This window comes from Vulpes lagopus, chromosome 24 (genome assembly GCF_018345385.1).
Source record: "Vulpes lagopus strain Blue_001 chromosome 24, ASM1834538v1, whole genome shotgun sequence".
Taxonomy (NCBI): Eukaryota; Metazoa; Chordata; class Mammalia; order Carnivora; family Canidae; genus Vulpes; species Vulpes lagopus.
The window spans coordinates 23,301,740-23,325,237 of record NC_054847.1 but is presented as its reverse complement, the minus strand read 5'-3'; the positions used below and the strand labels follow the sequence as shown (position 1 = coordinate 23,325,237).

Genomic DNA, 23,498 nt, shown 5'->3' with positions numbered 1-23,498 from the left:
GAATCAAAAGGTAATCTAAAATAATCTAATATGCAAACAGAGCAAGTCAAAGTAACCAGTAGTTTCAGAAACAAACCATGGCCAACGTGCCAATAAATTCTTTTTTTTTTTTTTTAAGATTCTACCTATCTATCTATGAAAAACACAGAGAGAGAGGCAGAGGCAGAGGGAGATGCAGGCTTCCCATGGGGAGCTCAATACGGGACTCGATCTCAGGACTCCGGGATCACAACCTGAGCCAAAGGCAAACACTGAACCACTGAGCCACCAAGCACCTGCCAATAAATTCTTGATAATAGAGTTGTGAAGTTCTGAGAGTCATAAAATGATTTTGGGAGGAATAGACAACCAAAAAGGATGGTAAAGAACTGGAAGCAGTGAGGCTGTATAAGTCAAGAGGTGGCAGTTTTAATGCAAAAGTGGATGTGATGGCATTTCATCACCAGTACAACATTTTGTCAGGACATTGTTCTGATCTTTGCTTTATTATCCCTTCTTATTCATTTAGGCTCTCCAGTTGTCATTATTCTTCCAACTGTTATATGGCACTATCATCCCTCAACTATTGTTACTCACCGTGGGTACTCATTCCAATAAATTACTATCCATCCAATTTTACTTTCATAATAGTACTCATCCACATTAAATGATGTAAAACCTTCTTATATACATCTTTCCTGGGTAAAGAATAATGACTTGCCAAATTTGAGCTCACAGGTAAAATCAAGGAAAATATTGTAGCTGATTAAAGAATAATGGGGCTGGGACTTAAGATGACTCCCACACTGATTTATTTAGAGGTGAGAGCATAGATTTTAGCCTGGAAGTTCCTGAGCAAAGACTAGCATGAAGAGAACAGCAGTACTGATTTGGACATATTACTGGACACTTACCATGGACTAAACACAATTCTAGGTTTGGGGAATATAGCAGTGAAGATAAGATATATAGAATCTGCTGGCATGGGGCTTACATTCTAGTATGAGGAGATAGTAAACTTCTAAGTAACTAGTTCATTTCTATAAGTGATGAATGCTACAAGAAAGTGAATTATTAGGGCAATGTTATTGACTGATGGTGATGAGTCTCTGTCTGTGGAGGGGAAGTGAGATGGTATTTTTAATATCCACTGGTCAGGAGAAGCCTTTTTGAAAAACTGACATTTGAGAAGATACTGGGTGAAGCGAGAACACAAGCCATGCACATTCAGATACTCTTTTCTTGAAGATCGAGTACAAATGTCCTAAGGTGGAAGCTTTCTTTGCAGGTTCAAGAAAAAGTAAGGAGGCCAGTGTGACTGGAATAGAGTGACCAAGGAAGATAGGAGGTGAAAGATTAAAGGCATAAGCTATGTTAGAGATTTTGGATTTTATGCCAAATGTGGTGAGAAGTCATTGGAGATTAAAGGAGAGGAGTGATATTTTGGAAAGTAAAAATATAGGCTTAAGATTTAGAGTAAAACCTGTTAATAAAACTAGGTAAGAAACAACAAATTTAAAGACTACAAATGGGGGTTGGAATTATCTCCTGCATGGTGTTCATGGTAAAATGCTACAAAGAGAAACATCCTATAATGTTTTGACTCAGCAAACTTAGATATTTATGAAAATATCAGGGATATCATTTTAAAGCATTAGCACAAGAGAGTAAATTCCAAGACTCTTATCAATTTGTTAAGACTTTTTTTTTCCTTCACCGACAATCAACTGTAGCATAGAACTCAGACTATAAAGAAACCTTTTTCTCCGTTGGTGTCCTGACATAATCTGGATTTTACAGTGATCCCTTAATTTAAAGGTCAGTGAAGAAGCTATTGCAGCCATCCAAAGGAGAGAAAAATAGTGTCTGGACTAAGGAGAGTAATACTAGAGATGGAAAGATATGTGTAGGGTATGTGTAGTTTCAAGTGAAGCTCTTAAGATTTGTGATATATTTAGTCTGGGATGAAATGAGAAGTGATAAAACTAAAACAAAGGATGAACCACTTGAGTTAGGATTCAAATAAGAATCCAAAGTTTTGTCTGGTGGGAAAAACACTCGAGCAAATTGGTTTTGTTTCTTGTTTGTGTGTTTGTTTTGTTTCATTTTGTTTTTGCTTTAGACAGAGAATAATACTTGCATCTTTTCTAAGTGCATCCACCATAGGTAATAACATTGTTTGGTAGTGTGGATTAGAAGATAGAATTGAGAAATAGTGGAACAGTGAAAGCTCAGTCATCTCGTGTTCCTTCTCCCAACAGAAAACATAAGAACATACTCAAGACTTATACAAATACCTAATACTGACCCACCATCCCATGCCAGAAGCACCTTCTTTGTCTTTTCTCTTAAAAACATACACAGATTGTATGTAGAAATTTGTGACTAATTATATAAAGAACTGGCCTTGATGATCATTTTGATTGTATTTCATATGTTTAAGAATAGAATTGGAGCTTAGCAAGAGCCAGTCTTTCATTAGGTAAAGGAGAAGGAAAGAGCTCTGTAATGTGCCAGAGTCTATTCTTGATTCAGGGTGTGCCTGCCCACAGTACACCTAAACTGAAATTGTATAATACCATTTTAATTATTATACCAAGAAGACGGAGGCTTTGTTTACTCAATTCGGTTTATTTAATATCATGTAGGGATAGAGTGAGTACATGCTTCTTGATAAAGATTATGATGACATATACAAATAAATACAATTATATCTTACCATTCAGTGAGCATTTTCAAATGTTCTGGCAAAGAAATATGATACAAAACTTAAATGTTAATTTCCCACTTAAACCAAGAAACACATAAATCAAGGAAAACAGCTTCTTTACAACCTTACAATTTTTAAAATTTTATTTTTACCTGCTCTTCTCTGTATTTACATTAGAAACATTTTCTTTGGTTGAAGGCAACATCACAGCTTGAGACACAATATTTGAGTGGAAATAAAAATACTAAGTTAAAATATTCGTAGTACAAAATGAATAGACGTGGATAGAAGAAATCTGTGGAATGTTTCTGATTTTCTGTGATGTCTTCAATTTTTCTCTCATTCTTGGCTGCTTCATCTAAGCTAGATTATAGCTTATATGTATTCCTTTAAACATGATTATTTATTTAATTTTGACAAAGGAACTACATGCAGTATGTACTGCGTAGGCTCACCTTTGCTCTGAGCTCTCTTTGAAGCCACCATTTCTCTCCTGGAATTTGCAGAATCTTCCTAACTGGTCACCTGCTTTCAGAATTATCCCTTTTATCCACACAACAGCTAGATGATCTTTTTATAAAGCTAAAGAGATGTCTAACTTTTCTGCTTGAAACTGTCCCCAGGGATTTTCCATTAAACACTGCAGATTGAATAAAAGTGTTTATATTGTATTTGTTCTTTTTTGGAAGTCCCCTGTAAACTCTGTAAAGAAATGTCTTTAATTTTCTAATTTTCTTAAAACAAAAGTAAAGAAAGAGATAGGAAAAAGAGCATTTGAGATAATTTTAGACAATAAACAGCAAATGATTAAATGATAAATGGGTTATTTTTAATGTTTCTCTGCTTTGCTGAGTGGAGATGGGGTGCCAAGATGAAGAACCCCAGAGAGGCTCAAAAAATTACACTGTTCACCTCTAAAGGTGAGGATATAGGATAAGACTAGTAATAAGTGGATTAGCTTAGAACCTGTTTTAAGAATATATTGGCTACTAGGTTCCCTACCCCAATCTCCACAGCCAGACAACCTCTTAATCCCCTATATTGGCAGAAAATGGGATGTTTGATTTCTGAAGCAGTTAAATGATAAATGCCTGAAATTATTTAAAAAAAAAAAAAAGTCCCAGGACCATGGCTATGGAACAAGCTCATGCAGATTGGAACAAGGGGATGGCAGGCAACAGGAAGGATTTCAAAAGCAAAGAAAAAAAAAGATATTAATAGATGAGTGTGTTGTTTTGTTTTTTCATTTAGGGAGGCATTTTAGAGTTCTTTTGTAGAATTATGCCATAATAAACTATACCAAAGGGAAAAAAAAAAACAAAAAATGAAACTAAAAATAAAAATCGTTCAGGGAAGGAAGTATCGCATTAAATTTTTCTTTGCTGTTCAACTAAAATTTATGTAGCAATTATATAAATATCGAATATTAATATCACTAAAAATTAAGATTGTGGGAGGACGAGAGGAAAGCATGAACATGTATCTGTATGTGCATATGTAGAGGGTTGTAAAGAATTAAAACCTAATCTTGCATAACAGAAAGTCAATAGATTACATATAAACTTTAAAAATGTTAAAATCATAGTAGAGACATGATATGTAGACTTATGGAAATAAATACAATGGAAATAGCTAAAACAATTAGAAGATTAGAGGTAAACTAGGCACTGCTATGTTTTACTGTCAGCCTTGATGAGTTGTTTTTTAATTGATGTACATGATAAAAATAAAAATTACATTTAAAATAAAGTGATCCCCTGGCGTTTTCCAATTTAATATTTATGAAATCTACCCACCTACTATAGTATATGCACACCTGCCAGTCTCTGTTACCTCATCTCTTCTCATCCATTTATACTTTAGCTATGATATAGCTTCTCATGTCACTACTCATTTTGAGAATATGTCAAGTTCAGTCCTGCTAGGTAGGCTATGCCCCCTCATCTCCACATGGTCAATCATCTTATTTTGAATTAGTTAAAATACCATCCTTCTAAGGATACCCTCTCAGACCAGTCTCTACTTAAGTCATTAATATTATCTGACACTACCCTTCTTGGGAAGGGGCCATATAAGAAAATCCATACTTTGATCATGCCCAAATATAGTTGTTTCAGCACAGAACCGTACTTTGCAGAAATAAATTAAAAAATTTAAGAGAAACAAGAAAAGTTATCTTTATGAGCATTTATAGAGTATCCTCCGTGTTTTAGCATTAATCTGTACTCAGATTTAAAGGAATGAAAATAGTTATCTGTAGAGACATTGCAATTCAGATGTGCTTTTATAAATTATATTCAAGTGATGGGAAGCCAATGAAATCTATCTTTAGAAACTACAGGGATTTGACAAGTGCATTAGTTACCTATTGCTGCATTAACAAGTTACCCCCAAATTTAGTGGCTTAAAAAGAGCACCTAGGGACACCTGTGGCTCAGTGGGTGAGTATCTGCCTTCAGCTCAGGTTGTGATCCTGGGGTCCCGGGATGGAGTCCAACATCGGGCTCCCCGCAGGGAGCCTGCTTCTCCCTCTGCCTGTGTCTCTGCCTCTCTCTCTGTGTCTCTCCTGAATAAATAAATAAAATCTTTAAAAAAAAAAGAGCACGTATTATCTTGTCCTTTTTGTGTGTCAGAAATTCAGGAGTCACTGAGGTAGGTGACTGGCATAAGATTTCTCTTGAGGCCATAGTCAAGATGTTAGCAAGGGCTACTAATAGGCATCCAGTGATTTCACTGGGCTGGAAGATTTACTTCCAAGCTCCTTCTTGTGACTGTTGGCAGTAGGCCTCTGTCCCTTGCAAAATGGGCCTCTGCACAGGGTTGCTTGAGTATCCTCATAGTATGCCATCTGGTTTCCACCAGTTATACGAAAACAAAGAGTAAAAGGGAAGCTATGATGCCTCTTAGGGCTTATCCTTGAAAATCACACGTTGTCATTTTTACCACATTCTATTTAGTGCAAAAAGTCACAAGGAACAGCCTGAACTCAAAGGGAAGAGAATCAATCTTTACCTTCTGAAAGGAACAGTATCAAAACATTTGTGGCGTATTTTAAAATTATCAAACCCATTAAGTGTCTATTTTATCATTAGTTATTTATGGTTTTATCTATATCATGCCTTTCCCTAGTAGTAAATATTACAAGAAGTCACAAAGACATAAACTAAAGGGCAGCGTTTTAGTCCTTCTGCCTCTGGAAGGCAACTAATATTCATGGAATACTTACTGCATGTCATTGTACTAGATTCCTAATATTTGTTTTCTGATTTAATCCCCTTGCTACTTTATAAATTGGATATTATGTTCTTTGAATACAAGAACAATGGCTTTTATAAATATTAGTGACTTTCTCAAGAACATAATTTAAGTAGAGGGTTAGACGTAAGTAAATTATATATACTGTTTGCTTTGCTTTGGTGGAATCACAAACACGATTTAATTCAGTTTGGCTCTAAACAAGTTTTATATGATACACATAATGCTTTATTAATTTAAAAATCAGTTTACCATATTTAAAAATTGGGAGACTTCAAATGAAATTCAAAAATCCATATTTTGGGCTTGTTATTTTTGTTTATTTTTTATTGATTGTCCCTTGTTTTGTTCTTTTTAATTGAAGAAAAATTGATATATGATGTGTATTAGTTTCCAGATCTACTACATAGTACATATGTACATGCATTACCAAATGGTCACCACAGTAAGTCTGCTTGCCACCTGTCCCCATTCAAAGTTGTTACGATATTATTGACTGAATACCCTATGCTGTCCTTAACATTGCATCCCTATATCTTACTTATTCTATGACTGGAATACTGTACCTCTTAATCCCCTTCACTTATTTCATTCAACCTCCCACTTCCCTAACTTTCTGGAAAACCATCACTTCATTCTCTGTATCTATGAGTCTGTTTCTGTTTTGTTTTGTTTGTTCATTTTGGTTTTTAGAATCTACATTTAAGTGAAGTCATATGATATTATTCTTTCTTGGATTTACTTATTCTAGGTCCATTCTCATTATCACAAAAGGCAAGATATTTTTGTTTTTTTAATGGTGGAGTAATATTACATTGCATGTATTCACCATGTCTTCTTTACCCATTCATCTACAGATAGACATTTAGTTTGTTTCCATGTCATGTCTATTGTAAATAATGCTGCAATGAACATAGGGGTGCATATGTCTATTCAAATCACTGTTTTCATTTTCTTTGCATACTTAAAATTGTTACATCACAAAAGTAGTTCTATTTTTTTAAATTTTTTTGAGAAACCCCAATACTATTTTTCTATACAGAGCACCAATTTACATTCCATTAACAGTGCACAAGAGTTCCCTTTTCTCCACATCTTTTCCGACCCTTGTTATTTTTTTTTTTTAATTAACTTTTATTGGTGTTTAATTTACCAACATACAGAAAAACACCCAGTGCTCATCCCGTCAAGTGTCCACCTCAGTGCCCGTCACCCATTCCCCTCCAACACCCGCCCTCCTCCCCTTCCACCACCCCTAGTTCGTTTCCCCGAGTTAGGAGTCTTTATGTTCTGTCTCCCTTCCTGATATTTCCCAACATTTCTTTTCCCTTCCTTTATATTCCCTTTCACTATTATTCATATTCCCCAAATGAATGAGAACATACACTGTTTGTCCTTCTCCGATTGACTTATTTCACTCAGCATAATACCCTCCAGTTCCATCCACGTTGAAGCAAATGGTGGGTATTTGTCGTTTCTAATTGCTGAGTAATATTCCATTGTATACATAAACCACATCTTCTTTATCCATTCATCTTTCGATGGACACCGAGGCTCCTTCCACAGTTTGGCTATTGTGGCCATTGCTGATAGAAACATCGGGGTGCAGGTGTCCCGACGTTTCATTGCATCTGAATCTTTGGGGTAAATCCCCAACAGTGCAATTGCTGGGTCATAGGGCAGGTCTATTTTTAACTCTTTGAGGAACCTCCACACAGTTTTCCAGAGTGGCTGCACCAGTTCACATTCCCACCAACAGTGTAAGAGGGTTCCCTTTTCTCCGCATCCTCTCCAACATTTGTTGTTTCCTGCCTTGTTAATTTTCCCCATTCTCACTGGTGTGAGGTGGTATCTCATTGTGGTTTTGATTTGTATTTCCCTGATGGCAAGTGATGCAGAGCATTTTCTCATGTGCATGTTGGCCATGTCCATGTCTTCCTCTGTGAGATTTCTCTTCATGTCTTTTGCCCATTTCATGATTGGATTGTTTGTTTCTTTGGTGTTGAGTTTAATAAGTTCTTTATAGATTTTGGAAACTAGCCCTTTATCTGATATGTCATTTGCAAATATCTTCTCCCATTCTGTAGGTTGTCTTTTAGTTTTGTTGACTGTATCCTTTGCTGTGCAAAAGCTTCTTATCTTGATGAAGTCCCAATAGTTCATTTTTGCTTTTGTTTCTTTTGCCTTCGTGGATGTATCTTGCAAGAAGTTACTGTGGCCAAGTTCAAAAAGGGTGTTGCCTGTGTTCTCCTCTAGGATTTTGATGGAATCTTGTCTCACATTTAGATCTCTCATCCATTTTGAGTTTATCTTTGTGTATGGTGAAAGAGAGTGGTCCAGTTTCATTCTTCTGCATGTGGATGTCCAATTTTCCCAGCACCATTTATTGAAGAGACTGTCTTTCTTCCAATGGATAGTCTTTCCTCCTTTATCGAATATTAGATGGCCGTACATTTCAGGGTCCACTTCTGGGTTCTCTATTCTGTTCCATTGATCTATGTGTCTGTTTTTGTGCCAGTACCACACTGTCTTGATGACCACAGCTTTGTAATACAACCTGAAATCTGGCATTGTGATGCCCCCAGCTAAGGTTTTCTTTTTTAAAATTCCCCTGGCTATTCGGGGTCTTTTCTGATTCCACACAAATCTTAAAATAATTTGTTCTAACTCTCTGAAGAAAGTCCATGGTATTTTGATAGGGATTGCATTAAACGTATAAATTGCCCTGGGTAACATTGACATTTTTACAATATTAATTCTGCCAATCCATGAGCATGGAATATTTTTCCATCTCTTTGTGTCTTCCTCAATTTCTTTCAGAAGTGTTCTATAGTTTTTAGGGTATAGATCTTTTACCTCTTTGGTTAGGTTTATTCCTAGGTATCTTATGCTTTTGGGTGCAATTGTAAATGGGATTGACTCCTTAATTTCTCTTTCTTCAGTCTCATTGTTAGTGTATAGAAATGCCATTGATTTCTGGGCATTGATTTTGTATCCTGCCACGCTACCAAATTGCTGTATGAGTTCTAGCAATCTGGGGGTGGAGGCTTTTGGGTTTTCTATGTAGAGTATCATGTCATCGGCGAAGAGGGAGAGTTTGACTTCTTCTTTGCCAATTTGAATGCCTTTAATGTCTTTTTGTTGTCTGATTGCTGAGGCGAGGACTTCCAGAACTATGTTGAACAGCAGTGGTGAGAGTGGACATCCCTGTCTTGTTCCTGATCTTAGGGGAAAGGCTCCCAGTGCTTCCCCATTGAGAATGATATTTGCTGTGGGCTTTTCGTAGATGGCTTTTAAGATGTCGAGGAAAGTTCCCTCTATCCCAACACTCTGAAGGGTTTTGATCAGGAATGGATGCTGTATTTTGTCAAATGCTTTCTCTGCATCTAATGAGAGTATCATATGGTTCTTGGTTTTTCTCTTGCTGATATGATGAATCACATTGATGGTTTTACGAGTGTTGAACCAGCCTTGTGTCCCAGGGATAAATCCTACTTGGTCATGGTGAATAATTTTCTTAATGTGTTGTTGGATCCTATTGGCTAGTATCTTGTTGAGAATTTTTGCATCCATGTTCATCAGGGATATTGGTCTGTAATTCTCCTTTTTGGTGGGGTCTTTGTCTGGTTTCGGAATTAAGGTGATGCTGGCCTCATAGAACGAATTTGGAAGTACTCCATCTCTTTCTATCTTTCCAAACAGCTTTAGTAGAATAGGTATGATTTCTTCTTTAAACGTTTGATAGAATTCCCCTGGGAAGCCATCTGGCCCTGGACTCTTGTGTCTTGGGAGGTTTTTGATGACTGCTTCAATTTCCTCCCTGGTTATTGGCCTGTTCAGGTTTTCTGTTTCTTCCTGCTCCAGTTTTGGTAGTTTGTGGCTTTCCAGGAATGCGTCCATTTCTTCTAGATTTCCTAATTTATTGGCATACAGCTGTTCATAATATGTTTTTAAAATCGTTTGTATTTCCTTGGTGTTGGTAGTGATGTCCCCTTTCTCATTCATGATTTTATTAATTTGAGTCTTCTCTCTCTTCTTTTTAATAAGGTTGGCTAATGGTTTATCTATCTTATTAATTCTTTCAAAGAACCAACTCCTGGTTCTGTTGATCTGTTCCACAGTTCTTTTGGTCTCGATATCATTGAGTTCTGCTCGAATTTTAATTAACTCTCTTCTTCTGCTGGGGGTGGGGTCTATTTGTTGCTTTTTCTCTAGTTCCTTTATGTGTAAGGTGAGCTTTTGAATTTGAGATCTTTCCAGTTTTTGAATGTATGCTTGTATTGCGATGTATTTCCCCCTCAGGACTGCTTTTGCTGCATCCCAAAGATTTTGAACGGTTGTATCTTCATTTTCATTAGTTTCCATGAATCTTTTTAATTCTTCCTTAATTTCCTGGTTGACCTTTTCATCTTTTAGCAGGATGGTCCTTAACCTCCACGTGTTTGTGGTCCTTCCATATTTCTTGTTGTGATTAAGTTCTAATTTCAAGGCATTATGGTCTGAGAATATACAGGGGACTATCCCGATCTTTTGGTATCGGTTCAGACCCGATTTGTGACCCAGTATGTGGTCTATTCTGGAGAAAGTTCCATGTGCACTTGAGAAGAATGTGTATTCAGTTGAGTTTGGATGTAAAGTTCTGTAGATATCTGTGAAATCCATCTGGTCCAGTGTATCATTTAAAGCTCTCGTTTCTTTGGAGATATTGTGCTTAGAAGACCTATCCAGGGTAGAAAGAGCTAGATTGAAGTCACCAAGTATAAGTGTATTATTATCAAGGTATTTCTTGAGTTTGGTTATTAATTGGTTTAAATATTTGGCAGCTCCCACATTCGGGGCATATATATTGAGGAGTGTTAAGTCCTCTTGTTGGATAGATCCTTTGAGTATGAGATAGTGTCCCTCTTCATCTCTCACTATAGTCTTCGGGGTAAATTTTAATTTATCTGATATAAGGATGGCAACCCCTGCTTTCTTTTGAGGACCATTTGAATGGTAAATGGTTCTCCAACCTTTTATTTTCAGGTTGTAGGTGTCCTTCTGTCTAAAATGAGTCTCTTGTAGACAGCAAATAGATGGGTCCTGCTTTTTTATCCAGTCTGAAACCCTGCGCCTTTTGATGGGGTCATTAAGCCCGTTCACATTCAGAGTTACTATTGATAGATATGAGTTTAGTGTCATCATATCTATTCAGTCCTTGTTTTTGTGGATTGTTCCACTGAAATTCTTCTTAAAGGGGAATTTTAAGAGTCCCCCTTAAAATTTCTTGCAGAGCTGGTTTGGAGGTTACATATTCTTTCAGTTCCTGCCTGTCTTGGAAGCTCTTTATCTCTCCTTCCATTTTGAATGAAAGCCTTGCTGGGTAAAGTATTCTTGGTTGCATGTTCTTTTCATTTAGGACCCTGAATATATCCTGCCAGCCCTTTCTGGCCTGCCAGGTCTCTGTGGAGAGGTCTGCTGTTACCCTAATATTCCTCCCCATAAAAGTCAGGGACTTTTTTTCTCTTGCTGCTTTAAGGATCTTCTCCTTATCTTTGGAATTTGCAAGCTTCACTATTAAATGTCGAGGTGTTGAACGGTTTTTGTTGATTTTAGGGGGGGATCTCTCTATTTCCTGGATCTGAATGCCTGTTTCCCTTCCCAGATTCGGAAAGTTTTCAGCTAGGATTTGTTCAAATACATATTCTGGCCCTCTGTCCCTTTCCGCGCCCTCGGGAACCCCAATTAAACGTAGGTTTTTCTTCCTCAGGCTATCATTTATTTCCCTTAATCTATCCTCATGGTCTTTTAATTGCCTGTCTCTTTTTTCCTCAGTTTCCCTCTTTGCCATCAACTTGTCTTCTATGTCACTCACTCGTTCTTCCACCTCGTCAAGCCTCGTCGTTAGGACTTCTAGTTTGGATTGCATCTCATTTAATTGATTTTTAATTTCTGCCTGATTAGATCTAAATTCTGCAGTCATGAAGTCTCTTGAGTCCTTTATGGTTTTTTCTAGAGCCACCAGTAGCTGTAAAATAGTGCTTCTGAATTGGCTTTCTGACATTGAATTGTAATCCATATTTTGTAACTCTGTGGGAGAGTGGGCTGTTTCTGATTCTTTTTTTTTGAGGTGAGGTTTTCCTTCTAGTCATTTTGCTCAGTGCAGAGTGGCCAAAAACAAGTCGTATTGTGAAAAGGAGAAAAAGAGAGAGAAGGAAAGAAAAGAGAAAAAGAAAAAAGAGAAAGAAGAAAAAAATAGGGGAAAAAGAGAAGAAAAAGAAAGGAGAAAAAAGAAAAAAAAAGCGGGGGGTGGGGGAAGCAATCAGAAATCAAGAAGAAAGAGAGAAAAAAAAAAGCACAAAACAAAACAAAAAAAACAAAAACAAAAAAACAAAAAAGAAAAAAAACCACGGGGGAGTATCTTCCGATTCTGTGTAGTTTAAGTCCCTTGACTTCCCTTGGAACTGGTCCGTGTCGCTGGTCTTCTGGGGGAGGGGCCTGCTGTGCTGATTCTCAGGTGTTAGCACTTGGGGGAGCTGCTCTGCCCCTGCCTGGTGCAGGGCTCGGTGGGGGTTGTTCACCCCGTGAGGCCCCGGGAGGAAGCCACAGTGGCGGGGGCAGCTCTGGGACCCTGGAGTCAGCCCCCTCAGTAGCTCTGGGGCTCTCTGTCTGCAGGGCCTGGGGGCTCCCGGGCGGGGCCGCTGATCTGCTCAGTTCCAGGCAGGAGCGTCCTTGCTGTCCTGGGCCCTCCCGGCCTCTGCCTGTCCCGGGGGAGGCCGGATCCTGGGCTGTGTCCCGGCGGCCTGTGCTCCGGAGCCTGCGCTGTTGGATTCTGCGCCCGGCGGCGCAGCCCCCTCCGTGGAGCCGCCGCCCGAGCCCCTCCGAGCTGTTCCCGGAGCCGCGCAGCCCCCTCCGCGCGGAGCTTCTGCCTCTGCGCGAGCCGCCGCTGCTGAGCTGTTCCCGGAGCCGCGCAGCCCCCTCCGCGGAGCCGCCGCCCGAGCCCCTCCGAGCTGTTCCCGGAGCCGCGCAGCCCCCTCCGCGCGGAGCTTCTGCCTCTGCGCGAGCCGCCGCTGCTGAGCTGTTCCCGGAGCCGCGCAGCCCCCTCCGCGGAGCCGCCGCCCGAGCCCCTCCGAGCTGTTCCCGGAGCCGCGCAGCCCCCTCCGCGGAGCCGCCGCCCGAGCCCCTCCGAGCTGTTCCCGGAGCCGCGCCGCCCCCTCCGCGGAGCTTCTTCCTCCGCCCGAGCCGCCGCCGCTGAGCTGTTCCCGGAGCCGCGCCGCCCCCTCCGCGGAGCTTCTTCCTCCGCCCGAGCCCCTCCGAGCTGTTCCCGGAGCCGCGCAGCCCCCTCCGCGGAGCCGCCGCCCGAGCCCCTCCGAGCTGCTCCGGGTCCCGCCGAGCGCTGCAGCCCTTAGGGAGCTCGGCGCATCTCCGGGGCGCAGTTCCTCTGTTACTGTCCCAGGGAGCCCGAGGGCGTCCCCGCCTTTCTGGGGATCCTGCTCCAATTCCCGGGGAGCCCCTTTCCGCGGGGAAGGTCGGTGCAGCTCCTGCTCCTCCGGGACGGGGCTCTCCTGTCCTGGGGACACTCGCCCCGGCCTCAGCCCGGCTCCTCGGGGCCCCTCCCCCTCGGAGGCCTTTTGTGTCTTTATTTCTTTTTCCCCGTCTTCCTACCTTGATAGAAGCGCGAACTCTTCTCACTGCAGCGTTCCAGCTGGTCTCTCTTTAAATCTCAGGCCGAATTCGTAGGTTTTCAGGATGATTGGATGGTTTTCTAGGTAATTTGCTGAGGACAGGTGACCTGGAGACCCTACTCCTCCGCCATCTTGCCCCTCCCCCTATTTTTTTTTTTATAATAGCCATTCAGACAGGTATGAGGTGATATCTCATTGTGGTTTTGGTTTGCATTTTCCTGATAATTAGTGATGTTCAGCATCTTTTTATGTGTCTTTATATATTTGGGAAAAATGTTTATTCAGATCCTCTGCCCATTTTTTGATCAGATTGATTGCTTATTTGATATTGTTTTATGAGTTCTTTATATATTTTTGGATGCTAACCCTTTATTGGATATATCATTTGCAAATATCTTCTTCCCATTAATGCATTACCTTTTCTTTTGGTTGATAGTTTCCTTTGCTGTGCAAAAGCTTTTTACTTTAATGTGGTCCTGTTTGCCTATTTTTGTTTTTATTGCCCTAACCCAAGGATGGAGTTAGATATAGATAGATAGATAGATAGATAGATAGATAGATAGATAGATATAGATATAGATATAGATATAGATATAGATATAGATATAGATATATGGATATATTTATCACTAAGACCAATTTCAAAAAGCTTATTATTGGGGCACCTGGGTGTCTTAGTTGGTTAAGCGTCTTCCTTTACCTCAGGTCATGATCCCGAGGTCCTGGGATGGGGCCCTACTTCAGGCTCCTGCTCAGTAGGGAGCTTGCTTCTCCTTCTCCCTCTCCCTCTGCCTGCCTCTCTGTCTACTTGTGCACTCTCTGTCTCTGTCAAATAAATAAATAAAATATTTTTAAATAGGGGGAGGGCTTATTATCTATGTTTTTTTTTCTAGGAGTTTTATGGTTTCAGGTTTTATTTTTGTCTTTAATCCATTTTCAGTTTGTTTTTATATATGATGTTAGAGATTAGTTCACTATCCTTTTGCATGTGGCTGTCTAGTTCTCCCAACACCGTTTATTGAAGACTCTTGTCTTTTTTCCATTGTATAATCTTGCCTCCTTTGTCGTAGAACAATTGACCATATAAGTGTGGGTTTATTTCTGGGCTATTCTGTTCCATTGACCTATTAGTTCTGTTTTTGTGCCAGTACCATAATGTTTTGATTACTATGACTTTGTAGTATAGTTTGAAATTCAGGAGCATGATACCTCTGGCTTTGTTCTTCATTCCCAAGATTGCTTTGGCTATTTGATGTTTTTTGTGGTTTCAAACAAATTTTAGGATTATTTTTCTAGTTTTGTGAAAAAATACGTTGGTAGTTTGATAGAGATTGTATTGAATCTGTAGAATACATGGGTAGTACAGATATTTAAATAATATTCTTCCAATCCATGAGCATAATTTATTATTCCATTTTTTGTTATCGTTTATTTCATCAATGTTTTATAGTTTTTAGAGTATAAGTCCTTCACTTCATTGATTCAGTTTATTCCTACATATTTTATTCCTTGTAATGTTATTGTAATAGGGATAAATTACTAGATATCTTTTTCTGATAATTCATTATTAATATATAGATATGCAACAGTTATATGTTTATTGATTTTGTATTATGCAACTTAAGGGAATTCACTTATTTTAGTTTTGGGATAGAGGCTTTAGGTTTTTTTTTTTTAATTTATATTATGTCATCTAACAATAATGACAATTTTACTTTTTCTTTAAAATTTTTTACTACACCTTAACAATTTGAATGATTTTTATTTTTTTATTTCTTTTTTTAATTACAAGAAATTCACTTTTTAAAGTTTTAATTCCAGTGTAGTTAACATATAGTGTTATATTAGTTTCCAGTATACAATGTATGATTCAATAATTCTACATATTACTCAGCACTCCTGATGGTAAGTGTACTCCTAATCTTCTTCTCCTATTTCACTCATCGCCCCACCCACCTCACATCTGAAAATCATCAGTTTGTTTTTTACCATTAAGAGTCTTTTCTTTGGTTTGTCTCTTTATTCTTTGTTTTTGTTTGTTTGTTTTATTTTGTCTCCTAAATTCCACACATGAGTGAAATCGTATGGCATTTGTCTTTCTCTGACTGGCTTATTGCATTTAGCATTACAATTTTTGGCACTGAGTTACATCCATGAGTTGCATCCATGTAGTTGCAAATGGAAAGAGCTCATTATTTTTTTTATTGCTGAGTAGTATTCCACTGTATGTTTGTTCAAACACACACACTGCATCTTCTTTATGCATTCATCTATTGATGGACACTTAGTCTGCTTTCATAATTTGGCTACTATAAACAATTTTGCAGTAAACATAAGGGTGCATATATCGTTTTGAATTGGTCCTTTCCTATTCTTTGTGTAAATAACCAGTAGTAGAGTTACTGGATTGTATAGTAATCTTATTTTATTTTATTTTTTTGAGTAACATCCATACTGCTTTCCACAGTGGCTGTACCACTTTACATTCCCATCAACAGGACACAACATTTTTTGTTTCTTGTGTACCCCACATCATTACCACACTTGTTTCTTGTGTTCTTGATTTTATTCATTCTGATACATTTCCCTAATTATTAGTGATATTGAGCATCTTTTCATGTGGCTGTTGGCCATATATATATATATATACTTTCTTTGGAGAAATGTCTATACCTGTCTTATGCCCATTTTTAATTATGTCTGGATTTTTTTGGCACTGAGTTACATAAGTTCTTTATATATTTTGAATACTAATTCCTTAACAGTTATTTCATTTGTAAATAATTTCTCCCTCCCAGTAGAATGACTTCTGGTTTTATTGTTTACTTCACTGTGCATAAGCTTTTTATTTTGATGTAGTCCCAAAAGTTGATTTTTCCTTTTGTTTCCTTCGCTACAGGAGACATATCTGGAAAAGTGTTGCTGTGGCCAATATCAAAGATATTGCTGCCTGTGCTCTATACTAGGATTTTTATGCTTTTAGATCTCATACTTAGGTCCTTAATCCATTTTGAATTTATTTTTATGTATGATGTAAGAAAGTGGTCCAGTTTCATTCTTTTACATGCAGCTGTCCAGTTTTCCTAACAACACTTGTTGAAGAGACTTTTTTTTCCATTGCCTATTCTTGCCTCCTTATTTGAAAATGAATTGAACATTTAATCATAGGTTTATTTCTAGACTCTCTATTCTGCCCCATTGATCTATGTGTCTATTTTTGTGCCCGTACACATTATTTTGATTACAGATTTATAGAATATCTTAGCATCTGGAATTGTGATACCTCCAGTTTTGTTCTTCATTTTCAAGATTGCTTTGGGTGTTTGGGGTCTTTTATGGTTCCGTACAAATTTTAGGATTGCTTGTTCTGCTTCGGTGAAAAATGCTGTTGGTATTTTGATAGGGAATGCATTAAATTTGTAAATTGCTTTGAGTAGTATAGACATTTTAACAATATTTGTTCTTTCAATCCATGAGCATGGAAAATCTTCCTATTTCTTTGTTTTTGTTTTTTTTTTTTCAATTTCTTTCATCAATATTTTATAGTTTTCAGAGTACAGGTCTTTCAATTCTTTGGTTAAATTTTTTAGGTATTTTCTCATTTTGGTGCAATTGTAAATGAGATTATTTCTCTTTCTGCTGCTTCATTATTAGTGTATAGAAATCCAACAGATTTCTATATATTGATTTTGTATACCACAACCTTACTGAATTCATTTATCAGTTGTAGTATATTTTGGTGGAGTCTTCAGGGTAATATACGTGTGTGTGTTTGTGTGTGTGTGTGTGTGTGTGTGTGTATACCTGTGTGTATACACACACACCTGTATATATGTATAGGGTAATACATATGCAATATATAAAGAGTAATATACATATATATGTATAGTATCTTCTCATCTGCAAATGCTAAATATGTGTATGTGTATATACACACACAAATATATATATATATGTATATATATATATATATAATTTATCTTTGGTGTCTGATTGCTGTGGTCCAACATAAGTTGAAAAAAAAAAGGGTGAAAATGAATATCCTTGTTTTGTTCCTGATCTTAGGAGAAAAACTCAATTTTTCTTCATTAATTATGATATTAGTTGTAGGTTTTCCTTATAAGGTCTTTATTATGTTGAAGTATATTCCCTCTAAACCTACTTTGTTGAAGGTTTTATCATGAATGGATGTTGCAAATTGTCAAGTGCTTTTTCTGCATCTATTGACCTGATCATCTGGTTTTTATTCTTTCTCTTGTCAATGTGGTGTGTCACTTTGATTTGCAAATACCAAACTACCCTCATATCCCAGAAATAAAATCCACTTGATTGCATGGAATTATTTTTTTATGTATTGTTGAATTGGGTTTGCCAATATTTTGTTAAGGATATTTGCATGTGATCCTCAGAGATATTGGCCTGTAGTTCACTTTTTTAGTGGTACCTTTATCTGGATTAGGTATCAGGAAATGCTGGCCTCAAAGAATGCAACTTTGGAAGTTTCCTTCCTCTTCTATTTTTTGGAATAGTTTGAAAGGAATAGGTATTGACTCTTTTTTTTTTTATGTTTGATAGAATATACCTTCTGATCCTGAACTTATGTTTCCTGGGAGTTTTTTGATTACTGATTTAAATTCATTGCTGATAATTGGTCTGTCAAATTTTCTGTTTCTTCCTGATTCAGTTTTGGGTTGTTATCTATTTCTATGAATTTATTTGTTAGATTATCCAATTTGTTGGCATATAGTTTTTCATAATATTATCCTATAATACTTCATATTTATATGATGCCAGTTATTATTTCTCTTTCATTTCTGATTGAGTTTTATTTTTTTTGATGAGTTATATGGCTAAAGTTTTATCAATTTTATAGATCTCTTCAAAGAACCAGCAGCTTTTATTGATCTGTCCTATCAGTTTTGTTTTGTTTTGTTTTGTTTTGTTTTGTTTGGGGGGGGGGCTCTTTTTTGGTTTCTGTTGTATTTACTTCTGCTCTAACCTTTATTACTTCCCTCCTTCTACTGGTTTTGAGTTTTGTTTGTCCTTCTTTTTCTAGTTCCCTTAGATGTAATGTTAAAAAGGTTTTTTTGGGGGGAATTCTATATATTTCTTGGAGTGGACCTATATCTCTGTAAATTTCCCTGCTAGATCTGCTTTTGCTGTGTGCCATAGATTTTGGACAATTGTGTTTCCATTTTTATTTGTCTCGGGTATTTTTTTTTATAATTTCTTCATTGGCATGTGATTGTTTAGTAAATGCTGTTAAGTCTCCACATGTTTGTATTTGCTTCTTTTTCTTTTAATTTTCTTCTTATAGTTGATTTCTAATTTTATATTGTTATGGTCAACAAAGATATTTGATATGATTTCAGTCTTTTTAAATTTATTGAAACTTGTTTTGTAGCCTGCTATGTGGTCTGTTCTGTAGAATATTCCATAAACACTTGAGAAGAATGTGTACTCTGCTGTGTTTAGTTAGAATATTCTGATGAGTCTATCTGGTATAATGTGCTGTTCAAGGACATTGTTTTCATATTAAGTTTATGTCTGTAAATCCAGTGATGCAAGTGGAGTATTACTTATTTCTATCAATTTCTCTGTTTGTATCTGTTAATATTTATTTTACATATTAGTTGTTCCTGTATTGGGTGCATAAATATTTACAAGTGTTATATCTTCTGGTTGGATTTACTCTGTATCATTATGAAATATCCTTCTTTGTTTGTTGTTGCAACATTCTTCTTCTTTTTTTTTTTTTAAATCTATTTGGCTTGATATGAGCATTCTACCCCCCTTACCCCAGCTTTCTTCCTTTCCATTTGCATGGAATGTCTTTTTCCCTCTCTTCACTTTTAGTCTGTGTGTGTCTTTAGATTTGAAGTAAGTCTCTTGTAGGCAAAACTTATAGACTGTATTTTGGTCTCCTTTGAAATAATGAGGCATTTCTATGTCACAACAAAAAGTGGAATTGAGCTTGCCTTTTAAGTAGTTGTATACTACTTATATAGTTGTATACTCCAGGTTATCTCCTAGCTTTGCCATAGTTCCTTCCAACAAGTTTTGATTATTTATATTATCTTTCTCATTCTTGTGGACATTGGCATTTTCCATCTCTGGGTAGTTGAAGATTATATAGCTAATAAATTGAATAGAAGTCAAAAAGTAAATTTTATTAATGAGTACCTATCAAAAAGTTAAAAACATGATTCATACAAATATATAGTGAATATGTGTTAAGGAGTCAGCTCACTAATGAGAGAATCAGAAGGATCATAAATCTGTTTCAAAGGAGTATAGAAGAACTTGAAGTGTTTACAAAAAATGAAATAAAAACATGCTAATTTAAGATTCTAAAATTAGATATAAGACTAGTTAATGTCATATCATACAAGAAAACTGGGGTTATCTTTACAACCTGATGGAAATCCTTTGCATCTCTATTGGACATAATATTTTTGCAGTTTATCAATGTACAAATTAATATCTAAATTCATAGATACTGGGATCTGATAAGTATTAAATTGTAAGTTAAACAACAATATATTACTCAGGAAAATTAATTTAAGGTGCCTATTAGACAATGGTTCAGTATAACATTGAAAGGACATGTAGATATTCCTTTATATTTTTTTCTTAAGATTTTGACTTTTGTTCTTAATAATTTTGTGGCATAGACAACTCTGTTAAACAATACTTAAATAAGTATGTTATTTTGCCAGAGTGCCATAAAATACCACAGAATAGGTGGCTTAGGCAATGGAAATCCATTTTCTCACAATTCTGAAGATAGGAGGTTCCAGATCAAGGTTTCAAATGGTTTGGGTTCTGCTGAGGCCTCTCTTAGGCTTGCAAATAGCCTTTCCTCTGTGTGTGGGGATTCTCACTATCTCTCATTGTATATCATATTCTCTTTTTATAAGGATAGATCAGGTTAGATTAGGGAACATCTTAATGGCCTTGATTTAATCATCTCTTTAAGACTTTATCTCCAAATGCAGTCACATTCTAAGGCAATGTGTAAGTTAGGACTTCAACACATGAATTTTGGGGAAAAACAATTCAGTCCACAATATTACATATTAGTATACATATTAGTATACATTATTATTATTACATATTAGTATACATACTAATATACATTACATTTTAGTGAATTAAAAATGTTTAAGCTCCATATTCACCAACTCTGGTAATTAACTACTTGCTTTGGGTCAGGATGAAAAATCTGTTGTAAATTGTTTTTTCTCTAATTGTAGAGTGTAAGTATTTGTCTTTTTTTTTTAACTTTTTCCTTGAACTTTTCATTTTATTTTCACTGGGTACAACTTTAAGTTGTTAGACCTAGCAAATATTGTATTTTAAAAACATAGTTAATAGCTACTTATGTGATGTTCAAATTTCAAAATACTTTCAGTGTTTTTCATTATTGTTTACAATTTTACCAATATTGATATTTTGTAGGTATGAGCGGATAAGTTACCTTTACTTATACCAATTAGAAAATTCTGAGTTACATAATAAAATCAATTTCCAAACAAAATAATAATAATAAAAATTAAAGGAAAAATCCAATTGACTGGTTAAAAAATGAATAAAAAATAACTGGGAAACAAAATAACAGGGATATATTTAAATTTTTGTTCTGGTACTAGTAAAGTGATGAGGATCTAACTAAAAATTTAGGATTTTTTTTCATATTGTCATAAAATGATTATAATTATCTTTAACAATTTCCTAAGATCTTGGTTATATTTCAGCAAAATTAAAATGAAATACTGAGTCCATTGTCTAGAAGATTCACCTATTTCCTGAAATGTGTCAATAATTTATTGACAAATTTATTTACTTAACTGTCTATGTATCTATTGGCTTACTTACTTGAACTTTTTTGTTTAATTTCCTCAATTCTCCAATCTTAATAAAAGATTACATTAAAACTAGATAGAAACTTCAAATATAAGAAAAAGAAAGAAAGCCAATTCCCACAGTTACTAAGTTTTTGGCCAATTATGAGGTTCTTTAGTGAGACCTTGTTGCTTCAGACATGGATGGTTGTTAACAATACCTATTGTTTCAATAGCAGGGAATCCTTCTGTAATGATACAGAATTGAAAAAAGGTGTGAATGCTGTCAAAAAACTCTTGTCTTAAACTACAATTGCATAGACTACACAAACTGCATGCTTAGCACGAGGGATGGGTCATTGAATGGGCTCTGGCACATACTTTCTCTGAACCCAAGGTATTTAAAATGACATTTGATACAATGGATTCTGTGCTCTAGTTGATATAATAATGTAAAAAGAATAAAAAATAAAGCATGCGTTTGCAGATTTCTGTAGACAGTTCAGCTTTTTCAAAATACTGGTTGCTGAATGGGGTTGAAAAAGGCTGCATGTAGTTTTTGGAACATTTAAATGGTTATCTTTCCATAAAGACTGCATTTCAGGAACGAGACTGTAATCGATAGCTTGATAATGTGTGCCCAGTGAATTACAATATCCACTTTCTGCTTGTCCTTGTAAGGCATGATAGAAATTCCCACAAAGTTGCTACTTTTTATATCTTGCTTTGACAATATACCATTATAGTGATAATAATGACACATGCATCTATGTTAGTCTTTCTGTTGAAAGGATATCATTCACTGAAGCAGCATGTTACTACGGAAGTATCTTGAAGCAAAGCGTAGGAAGAATGTTTAGGTTCAGACTGTAGGAGGAAACCACTTAGTGAATGAATCATAGATCCATAGTAAGTTTGAATAAGGAGGTATCAAAGTATAATTTCTAATAGATAAAAACATGATTGTCATAAAATTCAAGAATAAATATGAACAAGAAATTTATTTATGGAATTATTGAGAGAACCAGCCCAGTATTGCTGATCACGGAGCATAAGTAGAATTGGATATTTACAGACATTTTAAAGAAAAAGAATGTATAAATAAAATTTGTAAATAAGTATGAAAATGGTTAATGTCTCACAGGGCAGTACATCCATAACTTTCGGGGTTATCTTTTCTACCAGATAAATATCTACAAATTAGCATGAAATTTCAATATTGAGGTCTGATCAAAAAGAAGATATTCAAGTCAAACACAGATACAGTCTCCCAGGGCTGCTCTATCCATTTTAGCCACTACCTACTTCTTTTAAATTTAATTCTGAGGTCATTAAAATGAAATACAATACAAATTTAGTCACACTAGCCACATTTTAAGTGTTCACTAGACACATTTGGCTAATGGCTACTTTATTGGACAACATGGATGTAGAATACTTCCTTCATCACAGAAAGTAGTATTGAATAACACTCTTCTAGAGAATTAATCGTTGAGCAGACCTGTTTTATAATGCCTATGTATGCCTTTGAAAAACGTATCACCACTCCTTTTATTTTGAATATCCTTTGTAAACAAAAAGATCTTACAGACCTCTTTTTCCAACTTTTCCACTCCTCCTTTTTGTTTTTAATGAAAGAGGATCTGAAAATATAGGCTTACCCTTAGACTCACAAAAAGTTGATTCCTCTTACTACTAAGTTTAGCTATATCATTGAACCATTGAAATGAATGAACTATTTTGTATAAATGGGGGAACAAAGACAAAGATTTTATTGTAAATACTTGTATTTTAAGATTTAGAAATCCTTTGTCCATTTGTCTAGATCATCTTCAGTCCTTAGATAACAAGAAGGAAGGTATCAAAAGGTAGTCATTACCTTATAGCATAATTAAATCACTTATTTTAGCATAGCAAGAAATTATATTGACAGATTTATTTTATCATAAAACTACCTTTACTTTTGATATGTCTTCTGTGATGGTTTGGGCAGACTTCTGTACTCTTTGGCTTATGATACTAAATTTGCACCTGCAATGTAATGAT

General features: G+C 36.3%; 1 protein-coding gene across 1 annotated transcript in view; it reads left to right on the top strand.

Moving 5' to 3' along the window:
* The window catches only part of LRP1B (LDL receptor related protein 1B), a 1,815,754-nt gene that overhangs the window by 888,788 nt on the left and 903,468 nt on the right, over positions 1–23,498 (top strand). The gene's annotated exons all lie outside the window — the stretch shown is intronic.